Source organism: Symphodus melops (assembly GCF_947650265.1).
Source record: "Symphodus melops genome assembly, chromosome: 3".
NCBI lineage: Eukaryota > Metazoa > Chordata > Actinopteri > Labriformes > Labridae > Symphodus > Symphodus melops.
This window is the reverse complement of record NC_136693.1, coordinates 11,706,472-11,717,780: the sequence shown is the minus strand read 5'-3', so window position 1 is coordinate 11,717,780 and position 11,309 is coordinate 11,706,472.

Here is an 11,309-nt window from a genome sequence, read left to right as displayed (position 1 = left end):
AAAAGTTCGCTAGCTAGCGAAATGTTATTCATGTAGGCTATCACTACTCGCGTTGTTTCTGCAGAAAAAGCCCTCCTACAAACACAAATAGTATGGCCAATATGATATGCATCCAGTTAATAGTCTGGAGCAGTTGCATGATTAGTCATATAGCTACGTGTGTGTCACTGACAGGTCATCAAATCATCCTCGGTGGGAGAAATATTCACAGTTTGGGAGCCATTCAGCATCACTTAACACTATATTGACCATAGCCTGTTTTAATAACAATTAAAATCAGAAATAGATTTGGATTATTTATTTATTTATTTTTATGGGGTCTAACACACCATGATTACAACTCTGCTTAAACATTAACAAAATGCTTCATAATAATTAAACACGTTTTTTTATTCTCAATTTTGGTTTTCTCCAATGATGTCTTGGAGTTGCAGAGCTCCACCTCTTCACAACACTGAAGGGAAAATAAACTAGGCTCCTCAGCTCAGGTTCACACTTCTCAGGAAATATTGGCTGGTTAATTTTTGATGAAAGCAAATTAATTTTCATCAATAACAAAAATCTCTTGCTCAAAGAGCTAATAGAATAACGAGTCAAAAGTAGTACTACTAAACTATATTACTCAAGATCATTCCCCATAAGTGCTAATTGATTAAAATATCCTCTCACATTGTTTTTTTCGTTTGTAGTGTATTGCAGTGGGCTGAGATCTAATGCTGATGAAGGCAATAACAAAATATTCCCATTCTTCTTCTCACATCAGTCGTGTCTCTGATTATTTATTGAAATCTGTGTTTTTGCAATACTGCATTTCACCACCAGGTGGTAATATTCTTTAACGTTTCCAGTTGATCACTCAGTTCTTATTAATTTTGCATGGCTTACTATAAATCAGTTAAAGTAATTGGTTGAGCTGTCAGGACAAATTAATTTCATTATTGCAGCTTATTGAACACCTTAGTGTCTATTAGTAGTGTTGCCATATTTTCTAAATGAAAGTACCTTTGCAAAGCTATGTCAACTGTGATACTGAACTGACGACTGAGTCATTAAGACTGAATAATAAAGGCGCTATCAGTTGATGGAACTTGTGATACAGCCCACCTTAAATATTTGCCATAGAACTGAGTTAAGAAATATATATTGTAAGCTCATTTCTGTTCGAGTTTGCATCGGCATCTTATCTTCAGCTTGCAGAAGTGTTCTTTATTTATAACCGTTGGTCTCTTGATATGCAAATAGACTTTTTAATTTGTTTACACTAATACACATATTGCACAGTAGTCTTTGGCTGTACATAGACACCAGTGTATTGTATTGTATTTGTATTTTAAAACATCCTTGATGAGGTTGTCTGCAGGTCAGGCTTTCATTGCTATCACGTAGACGCACACAGGGCACCCATTGACTCCTGTTTTCAAAGCCGAGTAATGTCATGTAACCTTGTGTTTTATAACTGAGGCAGGCTATTAAGGGAGATATCGCTGTGCAGCAGTATTGTTGGCGTAAGTGATGGCCTATGCTTGTTTGAACTCTGAGAAACCTGAGCCTTACACTCTGTCACTAAAGTGGATGTTAAATGCTGTTTCTCAGGATATTTAAGGTATCGGAGGTTGCTTTGAAAACCTCTGATCACATCTACAGCCTGCACATGCATCTATCTGTGGGGGCTTTGTATTTGTGTGACAGTGAAGGCAAAGACAGGACAGCTTACTGCATGCATGTTTTTTGATATTTTGTCAGCTTTTGCAGCCTGTATTTTCGTTTCTCCACATCATACAGTTTGTAGTTGAAGGGGGTTCACAGCAAGGATATCTCTGTTGCCATGACAACAGGGAAGCCACACCCTGTTTCATATACCCAACCCCCCAACATGCTCCGATCAGAGCAGAGCAGTAGGAAGAGAGACTCTGGTTATTGCATGCACCAAGGTTTAACACAAGCAGCAAAACAGGCAAAATGAATCATGGATGTGTTGCTGTTCGACCTTAGCAACTGACAGTACATTCCTTCAAAATTGAAAACCAAAACACAGTTCATATTCTTTATAATTTTATTTTATTTGCATAAAAAACAGCATATCATTGCTAGAATATGAATTTGGCACTTTTGAGCTTTAAGGGAATGTAAATATTAAGTGTGGAGTTGATCGTGAAGTGGATTTACAAAGAAAGAAAGAAATTAATTAATTATCCAACAGTACTCTATATTATTAAATTAACATTATGAACAGTAAATTCTTTATAAAAACCAGAGTTTTAATCGTGAGGATTTAAACCATTTTATGATCAGATGTTCTGTCATTTTAAACAACAAATATTAGTGGCTAATTGGAAGATGTGTCACTTTAAGCCATCTTATTCATGATTAACTTCATTTTTTATTTTACTCCATATAAGGATACGTATTGTTACAAACAAAATACGATACTCTTTTGGTTTGACCGCAACCAAAACTTAATTATATTATTTCATCCTGTCATATGAACAGACGCATCAAATTACATTTTCACAAAATAACTTTAATCTAAATATTTGTTTTTTAAAATATTTATTATATAACTGTTCATAACTATTAAATGATGTACCTTGTAATTTTAAACATCTGCCAGCTCTTTCAAAAGCACTATTCTCAAACGCCAAGTACTACAAATATTGGGTTTACTTGATTTACTTTCAGTTTCATTACTTCTTGGTACATTTTTTATGTTTTCTAATCACACCATGGCCTTTATCAAGCACAGAGACATCTGGGAGATCAACTGAAATGATTTGACCAATCACGGCTATCTTGGATTGTTGTTTTATAATTTAATCATTTAAATAAGTCCATTTAAGACCTGTATCTGAGATCTGAAGTTTATTACTGTTGTTCTTGACATTTAATACATTAAACAGTTCATTTCATTTACAAAGAACAATCACATGTCATAAAAGTATAAAGGTGCTTAACTGCTCCAACTGGGAAACTTTATTTTTGTGCTGCATTTTGTCTTTGCCTGTTATGTCCTTAGATGTCCAGGAATAATTCAGATAATCTGAATTGTATAAAATGACAGGATCTGTCCTCTTCCTCCTCTTTGTGCTGATTTTGTCCTCTCAGCTTGCCTCCTGTTGGGCACAGTGAAAGGCCTGTGGATGCAGAGCTGGCTGCCCCGGGCTCATCCATCTCCCAGAGCTCCCTCATGATTTGTTCCATTGTGTGGTAGCCTAGATTATTGAGTTACCATTGTTGTTGTATTATTGCTGTCTGTGATTTGTATTCAGGCTGCAGCTAACAATCATGTTGATAATGGATTCATCTGATGGTTATTTTCTAGATGAATGGATGAATTGTTTGGTCTTCGTCATGGAAAAAAAAAGAGACTTGGTGGTACATTTTCCCAGAAAAAAAACCAAAATCCCATTATTCTCTTTGAAACCTCGAACCAGAACCAGAACCAGAACCAGAACCTTTTAATGTACAAACATTGAAAGTATATGACAAATAAAAAGTCTAACAAAAAACAACACATAGGCACACTTCAGAGGCTAAAACAACTATTTGGTTTTAGTCAATTTTGCATTCATCAACTACTTAAATGGTTTCACAACTATCACATTTGTCTCTTATATGTTGTTTTCTATCTGCCTAATTGTTTAATTTCTATTCCAGCTCTTGAATGCTGTCGAACTAGAACAAATATGGCTTGACTATCCGGATTTACAGAGATGTGGTTTGGTTCTTCCTCCAGGCAGTGTTTGGCCTGGTTTTGGTTTTTCTTGGACTCTTTTGGCATTTACTACACCATGCTGTGTTTTCCCAAATTGTGCTTCTTTGGTTAGATTGTTGGGTCTGGGGGTCGGATGAAGGCTATTTTTATTACCACAAGGACTCATCTCAGTATGCTTTGATGAAAACTAAGAATAAAGCAAAGATAATGAGCATCATTAAAACATTAAATTAAAAAACAAAAGCTGAAGAGAACATGTATTTTTTTTATGATTTATCACCCCTATGAGAGAAGTTACTGTCGTATGTTGTGGAGGACTATGGGCTCCAAAATAATATCAAATCAACTGGTGTCTACATGAATTGCTGCTCACTTTGACTTATATATATTTACAGCTTCCAGATATCAGCAGATAGCCCGTCAGCAGTTTTGTGCAGTACTTTGTCAGTGCAATGGAGCAATAAACATTACCGGAAATCTATCATTGAAGAGTAATAGAAGGCCTGATTTGCAGATTCGTCAGGACCGTCACGTTAACTTACATTCGATTTAGCTCAGTGTTAAATGAGGAGACTATCATCTCTCTATCTATCGCTCTGTTTCCCGAGCATCTCTCGCTCTCTGTCTCTGTCTCTCCAGCTCCACAAACAACATCAAAGGAGGTGTGCTTCAAATCGCAGGTGTTGAAGGATTAAGGCCACCGCAGGAAGCTTCCCCCCCCCCCAGTCCCATCTTTGATCTAGTGTCTCTCACTAACTTGTGTCTCTAACCTGTAACATGGATTAATAGCTCAGAGTGTCCGTTGCTAAACTAGTCTAGTAAACTAGTAAACGAGTCTTCAAATCGATCAAGCTCACATACATGATCAGCCTATTTGAGACTTGATATAGCTCATTAAATTGATTTGTGGGTTTCTGATCATCATTAGAGTTAACCTCAGTAATAGGTTGTTTCTGGAGGTTAAATGTTGGTTTATATGTTTTTCTGCGCCTGTTGTGGTTTATTGCTATTTGTGATCTGATTTAAATACTCATTAAAGAAATGAGCTATAGCTGTAATAATGACGTGATGATTAAATGAATGCTGCTGTTGGCCCCCTCTAAAATCTTTAATAATAGAAAATAACATGTCAGGCAGCTGCCAAATTTTGTTAGATACAGGGAGGTGTTGGCAGCTCTTTATTTTTTTTCCTCTGATACACAAAGATAGCGTGATACATATTTAGAACAGAGCACTTTGACTATATAAAACAGTCTCTTGAGAGCTTGCAATTCAAAACTTAAAAGTCCTGCCAACAAAAGTATTGACAAACTGCTTTTAGATTCAAACCCACTCTGACTTAAATCAACTTATTTAAATGAAATAAAACAGAACGTTTATGTCTGCGAGGCCTGTGCTGACCTCTGCCCCGTTTGGGTCACAGGGATGTGTTAGTGTGCAGAGGAGGAACAGGAGGGCACATTGCTCTCCAGACCGTAAAGAAGCCATGTCTGCATTGCAAGCTCCTCAGGCTTTCCTTTAGGGGAACAGACTCACTCATAGGCAGGTGCTTACTGCTGACTGTAGACTCTTACATGCATCACATTTGTGTGCATGCACATGTTTTATACATTTTCAAGACTGCACAGAGGTATCGTTTGGGCAACACACGGTATAAATGATGTCTTGGCTGGTACAGAGAAAATCTGTGAGACAGAATCTGCCAACAGAATCAAAGTTTTGACGGACTGTTTATAAGTTTGTATCTCACAAAGGAACGTCATGCTGCTATGCCAGACCATGTGTGAATGTCTCTTACTTTGGTCCTTGATGAGTCATCTTTTAGACTTTGGAGGATTGCACCACAAACAAATGGCAGCTCCCTGGGAATAACGCCCTGCTGAGTACCAGCCATCTAAAATGTTCCTTTATTTGGTTGCCTATTATCTTATCTGCCTTCTCAAACTTCATTTGAGTTTGAGAATTTCATCAATCTTTCTTTTGGGGTTTTCTGGTGGAAACACTGATCACTCAGATTACTATCTGATCTCTCTTTCCTGTCAATATTTGAGCTGTTACAGTGGACTTACCTCAGGCTTCAGGCACTTCAACTGTGGACTGGGTGACTGGATTTCCATTTCCATTCCTTTTTGCTTGTATTTTATGTTGTTTGGTTTTGACTTTTTATTGTTGAATGTTTGCAATTAATGCAGCTGTTTTTCTTCGAACAGAATTTTGCCACTTGTTTCACGTTCCCATCATTGCATTTGTTTTGATATCTTACATGAGGTGAATATTTGGCCCGTGTCTCCTCATAGAAATCATATGTGTTGTTGTGTGTTTGCTCACAGACCCTCGTAGAACAAGCATCCCTAACTGAGAGGTGCCCTATTATGTTTTCCTGTACACAGTTATACGTTACTTCTAAATATTTGTTTTTTAATCATCAAAGTGTATTGCCTCTCTCCTCAAGGTTGGTTATGTAATTCAAATGCAGTACAATTTTGGTAAAATGTTATATGTTTATTGAAATTGCCATCACAGGGTTGGAATATCCTAATCTAGATACATTCACTTGCTTTGATTTTGTCATTAAATTTTGCACACCTACAATGAAATGTCATGCTACTACAGCAATAATCAGAAAATGTATAGAAGTCAAAGCACTTCCCTCGTAACATGGCTCTTTAAAATGAAGTGTCAGATTGCGTTTAATGGTTACTATTTTTAAATTTACTCTTATACTCTTATTTAAAGTGAAGCTGATTAATTTTTAGTCATAAAATTTAACATTATTATGTACTGAAATAATTAATCATAATTGTCACATGCATCATTAGTCTCAACCTTAAAGGACACAGCTCGTGTCCATAGTTGCTTGAAAATAACTTAATTTATCAAAGCACCAAACAACACACAGGCAATTAAAAAAAATCCCAGTATATGCTTCATGGTATTCTACAACGTTTTAGAAAAAAACATTAATTGGTTCACATTACTATTGTAGGAGATGTATTTCTTGTTAACGTAGTGATTCTCAACTGACAAGCCTCAGGACCTACCAACTTCTCCTTGAAAAATGACAACTGAAATTTTTCAACCAATCAAATTTATTCAATGAAAAAGTATTTAGTTTGAATGTCAGCATGTTCAAAAAGTGACAGAACAAAGAAATGGGGAAAGCAAGCATGTTTTCAAAGTGCATAGTTGACTTGTTGACTTTTTTCACAATTTTCACAATTCTTGACCTACCAAAAACAACTTTGGGTCCCAACCCTCCAGTTGAGAACTACTGCTTAAAACACACAAAGTTACCCAAAGTCTGACCTCTCTGCATTAGTTAGGATATTAGTATGATAACTTTTTCTATTAGTAAGGATTGATAGTGACCGAAATGTTTAAAGAGTGTTCTTTCTATGTAAACAAATCTAACATACAACCTCAGTGAAACATATTGTAACTTCCCACAGTGTCAGGCTTTTTACATTTATCACAAAACAGTGTAAACAAAGAACAGTGGTGAACAACTTACAGAATATTATTTGACGTCTGGCTTCTTTCTTCATTTCTGGCACGATGTGATCTCGATAGCTGTTCCTTCTTGTTTTACCAGCACAGGATGCCTCTGTCTAAACACAGGCCTGTCCTCTTCTTGTAACACTCACTCAAGCAACCTCTGCAATACTTCTGAGATCTCTAACCTGCTGTCGGGGGAAGAAAATGAACAAATCTAAACTCTATCTCCGAATAGAGCTCAACCAAGTCATTCGGCCATGTCACAGGTTCGGTTTTATATATTTGCAATAAGAGCAACTATCTCCAGAAAAACATAACAGTTTATTGATTTACACAAAATGATGACCAAGCTTATTTTAACATAACTCATATTTAGTTCAAGGTCTGTATAAGGTTTTTTATTGTTTAATAATAAGCCATGGCCAAATAGCAGAAATGCTGAGGCTATCATTATTGTGGCAAACCCTAAACTGTTGAGACTAATCTGCCACTTTGTGTTGCTGTTTTAGATCTTCCCTTCGAGGCTACAAGAGCAGGGGACAGGCTGACTGGAGTTGTGCACAGTGGATTTGGTTAAAGCGTTTCTGACTGTTGCTCTGCATGTCTCCGAAGGGCAGGGACATACAACTTGAGTCACTCCACAGTCAAAATGCCTGACTGCAATGTCTGGCCAATTTACCTGGGGTCATTTATGATTTCATCTGTACCCCGTCACTCCAAAAGTTAACTTTCTGCTGATGACTTCAATGACGATTAGGAAGCTGGTACCCTCTGGTTAGAAAAACTTTTTGTTCACATTCAATATTTCATCAATACTTATTGGTAAGCTATAACACATGATTGCATACATCCATGATCATTTATTATATTACTGTATGTCTCAGAGTAATAGTTTGACATTGAAAAAAAGAAAAAAGAAAAGCATGCATCCCTTCTCTTTAGATGGTCCTTTCAAGTCCAACAGGGGTGGATCTTTGCCTCTGTTGCTTACAGCCACAAGCCAATGAGCAAAGCGTAGCATAAAGTCTGGAAATATGGGGTCCCAGAAGTCATAGGCTTCTCCAGCCTTCTGCATCTTTCCCACTGAAGAAATAGTTGTGCACATAACCCATAAAAAGCCACAATTTGTCCTTTGTTCCCCCTTTTTTATTTGAATTTTAACAAAGGATGTATCGTGTCAATTAGCGAGAGATCCAGGAGACAAGATTTTGCTGCTGTTTCCAGTCTTAATGCTAAGGTAAGCTGGTATGCTGCTAAGGAATATGCTTATGAGCATATTTCCCGAAGACCTAATAGCACAATATTCACATATTCAAATGCTTAAACTTAAAAGCAGATTCTTTATTTCTCTGTAACTTAAAGGCTTAAAATGTAAATTACTCTCTGTTGATTGCCAAAGCAGTACAGTGCTCGTGATTTAAATGAAGATGATTTGGTTCCATTTTGTGTTAGAGTGAAGCAGTGATGTGTTCAGAATTTATTTATTTAAATCTATTCATGTTTTTTATGGTATGGTGATTTAGGGAGCACGTATAAAGCCGCTTTTCCAGGACATCTTGTGGGAGATACCACAGTTCTGACAGAATGACAGCCATGTTTGCTTTCTTAGCACAACGTCAAACACATCCAAGATTGGCAGGGGAGTTCTGACAATGGGGCTCCCTTGACATCTGGGGATAAGTGACATTGAAGTGTCATTTTTGCTATTTCTGGATCATGTTGTTTAGGGTTTTACAGCATTGACTTTAGTGTAATCACGTTTATGTTGCACAGTTGTTTGCAGCTGACTGTGATGCTGTCAGGAGCCTCACGTACAAGAAATATGACTTCCCGAGCAGCTGTCCTGATAAGAAACTTCAGGTATCTAAGGAGCTGAGAGTGTGAAATACAGTTTTGACAGCTTGTTAGTCACCTGGTCCTGTGAGGTTAGGTTGTCAGGAAGTCCATCAGTGAGATGTCTGACACCTGTGCTGATGGACCTTTCAGTTACACCCTGAGTAGGCTGGTGGTCCCAGTCCTTTGCTGTGTCTGAAATCACACACTGCTCCCTATATTTTGAACCTTTTTTTCCTAAATTATTAGAAGTATGAGATCATCTCCTCTTTATCATTTTCTTTGATGAAGGATCCTGAAGATCAGTGACGTACTTGAACATGTTGAATCCTATTGTTTGCATTCAGTGCTTAAGTGGACCCTCAGTGAAGAAGTGCTGCTTAAAATGGAGTGAGAGAAAAATATTGTGGTTTTGGCATCTTAGAGCAGATCATTGGTTAAAGTGTTTGCATTCAGCTTTTTAGGAGCTCATCCGATTCACAGAATGAGCTGTAATAATAAGTGACTGGTCTACAGTACATCTTGGCTGAATCTTACCTCTGCAACTAGTGAGAAAAAATATGGATGCTTCTATTGATGTTCTAATGTAGAGATGATGTTTGCACCGAAGGAAGGTTGAAAGTTGAACATTTTTTGATGACACTTTAAATCACGTAAAAGATGTTACTGGTGTGTATGACATCATCTGCATATGTTTTAACAAATCACCACCCACACCAGCACAAGGGCAAGCATTTTTTTCAAAACTTCACACCCATGCTGGAAATAGTGAAGTCTCTGTTGTGTTGCTGTTGTGGGTTCAGGTTACCTCTGCCTCTGGCGGGAAGCGAGCCTGCTGTGACCTTGACCTTGGCCCTGCAAATCTGTGCAGTGCAGCAGAATCTCCACTTCTCCTCCCCCCCCCCCCTCCTCTCTCTATCTCTGTGCACCAGATCATGTACTTCCACACGCTATATAATTTTGGTGTAAATATTTTGGTATTTATCTTTCTTTTTTTGGCTTCCTAGATATACTCAACAAAAATATAAACGCAACACTTTTGTTTTTGCTCCCATTTGTCATGAGATGGACTCAAAGATCTAAAATTCATTCCAGATACACAATATTACCATTTCTCTCAAACATTGTTCATAAATCTGTCTAAATGTGTGATAGTGAGCACTTTTGCTTTGCTGAGACAATCCATCCCACCTCACAGGTGTGCCACATCAAGATGCTCATCAGACACCATGATTAGTGCACAGGTGTACCTTATACTGCCCACAATAAAAGGCCACTCTGAAATGTGCAGTTTTGTCTCACAGCAAAATGCCACAGATGGCGCAAGCATTGAGGGAGCGTGCAATTGGCATGCTGACAGCAGGAATGTCAACCAGATCTGTTGCTCGGGCATTGAATGTTCATTTCTCCACCATAAGCCGTCTCCAAAGGCGTTTCAGAGAATATGGCAGTACATCCAACCGGCCTCACAACCGCAGACCACGTGTAACCACACCAGCCCAGGACCTCCACATCCAGCAGGTTCACCTCCAAGATCGTCTGAGACCAGCTACTCAGACAGCTGCTGAAACAATTGGTTTGCATAACCAAAGAATTTCTGCACAAACTGTCAGAAACCGTCTCAGGGAAGCTCAACTGCATGCTCGTCGTCCTCATCGGGGTCTTAACCTGACTCCAGATCGTCGCCGTAACAGACTTGAGTGGGCAAATGCTCACATTCGATGGCGTCTGGCACGTTGGAGAGGTGTTCTCTTCACGGATGAATCTCGGTTTACATTGTTCAGGGCAGATGGCAGACAGCGTGTGTGGCGTCGTGTGGGTGAGTGCTTTGCTGATGTCAATGTTGTGGATCGAGTGGCCCATGGTGGTGGTGGGGTTATGGTATGGGCAGGCATCTGTTATGGACGAAGAACACAGGTGCATTTTATTGATGGCATTTTGAATGCACAGAGATACCGTGATGAGATCCTGAGGCCCATTGTTGTGCCATACATCCATGAACATCACCTCATGTTTCAGCAAGATAATGCACGGCCCCATGTTGCAAGGATCTGTACACAATTCTTGGAAGCTGAAAATGTCCCAGTTCTTGCATGGCCAGCATACTCACCGGACATGTCACCCATTGAGCATGTTTGGGATGTGCTTGACCGGCGTATACGACAGCGCGTACCAGTTCCCACTAATATCCAGCAACTTCGCACAGCCATTGAAGAGGAGTGGACCAACATTCCACAGGCCACAATTGACAATCTGATAAACTCTATGC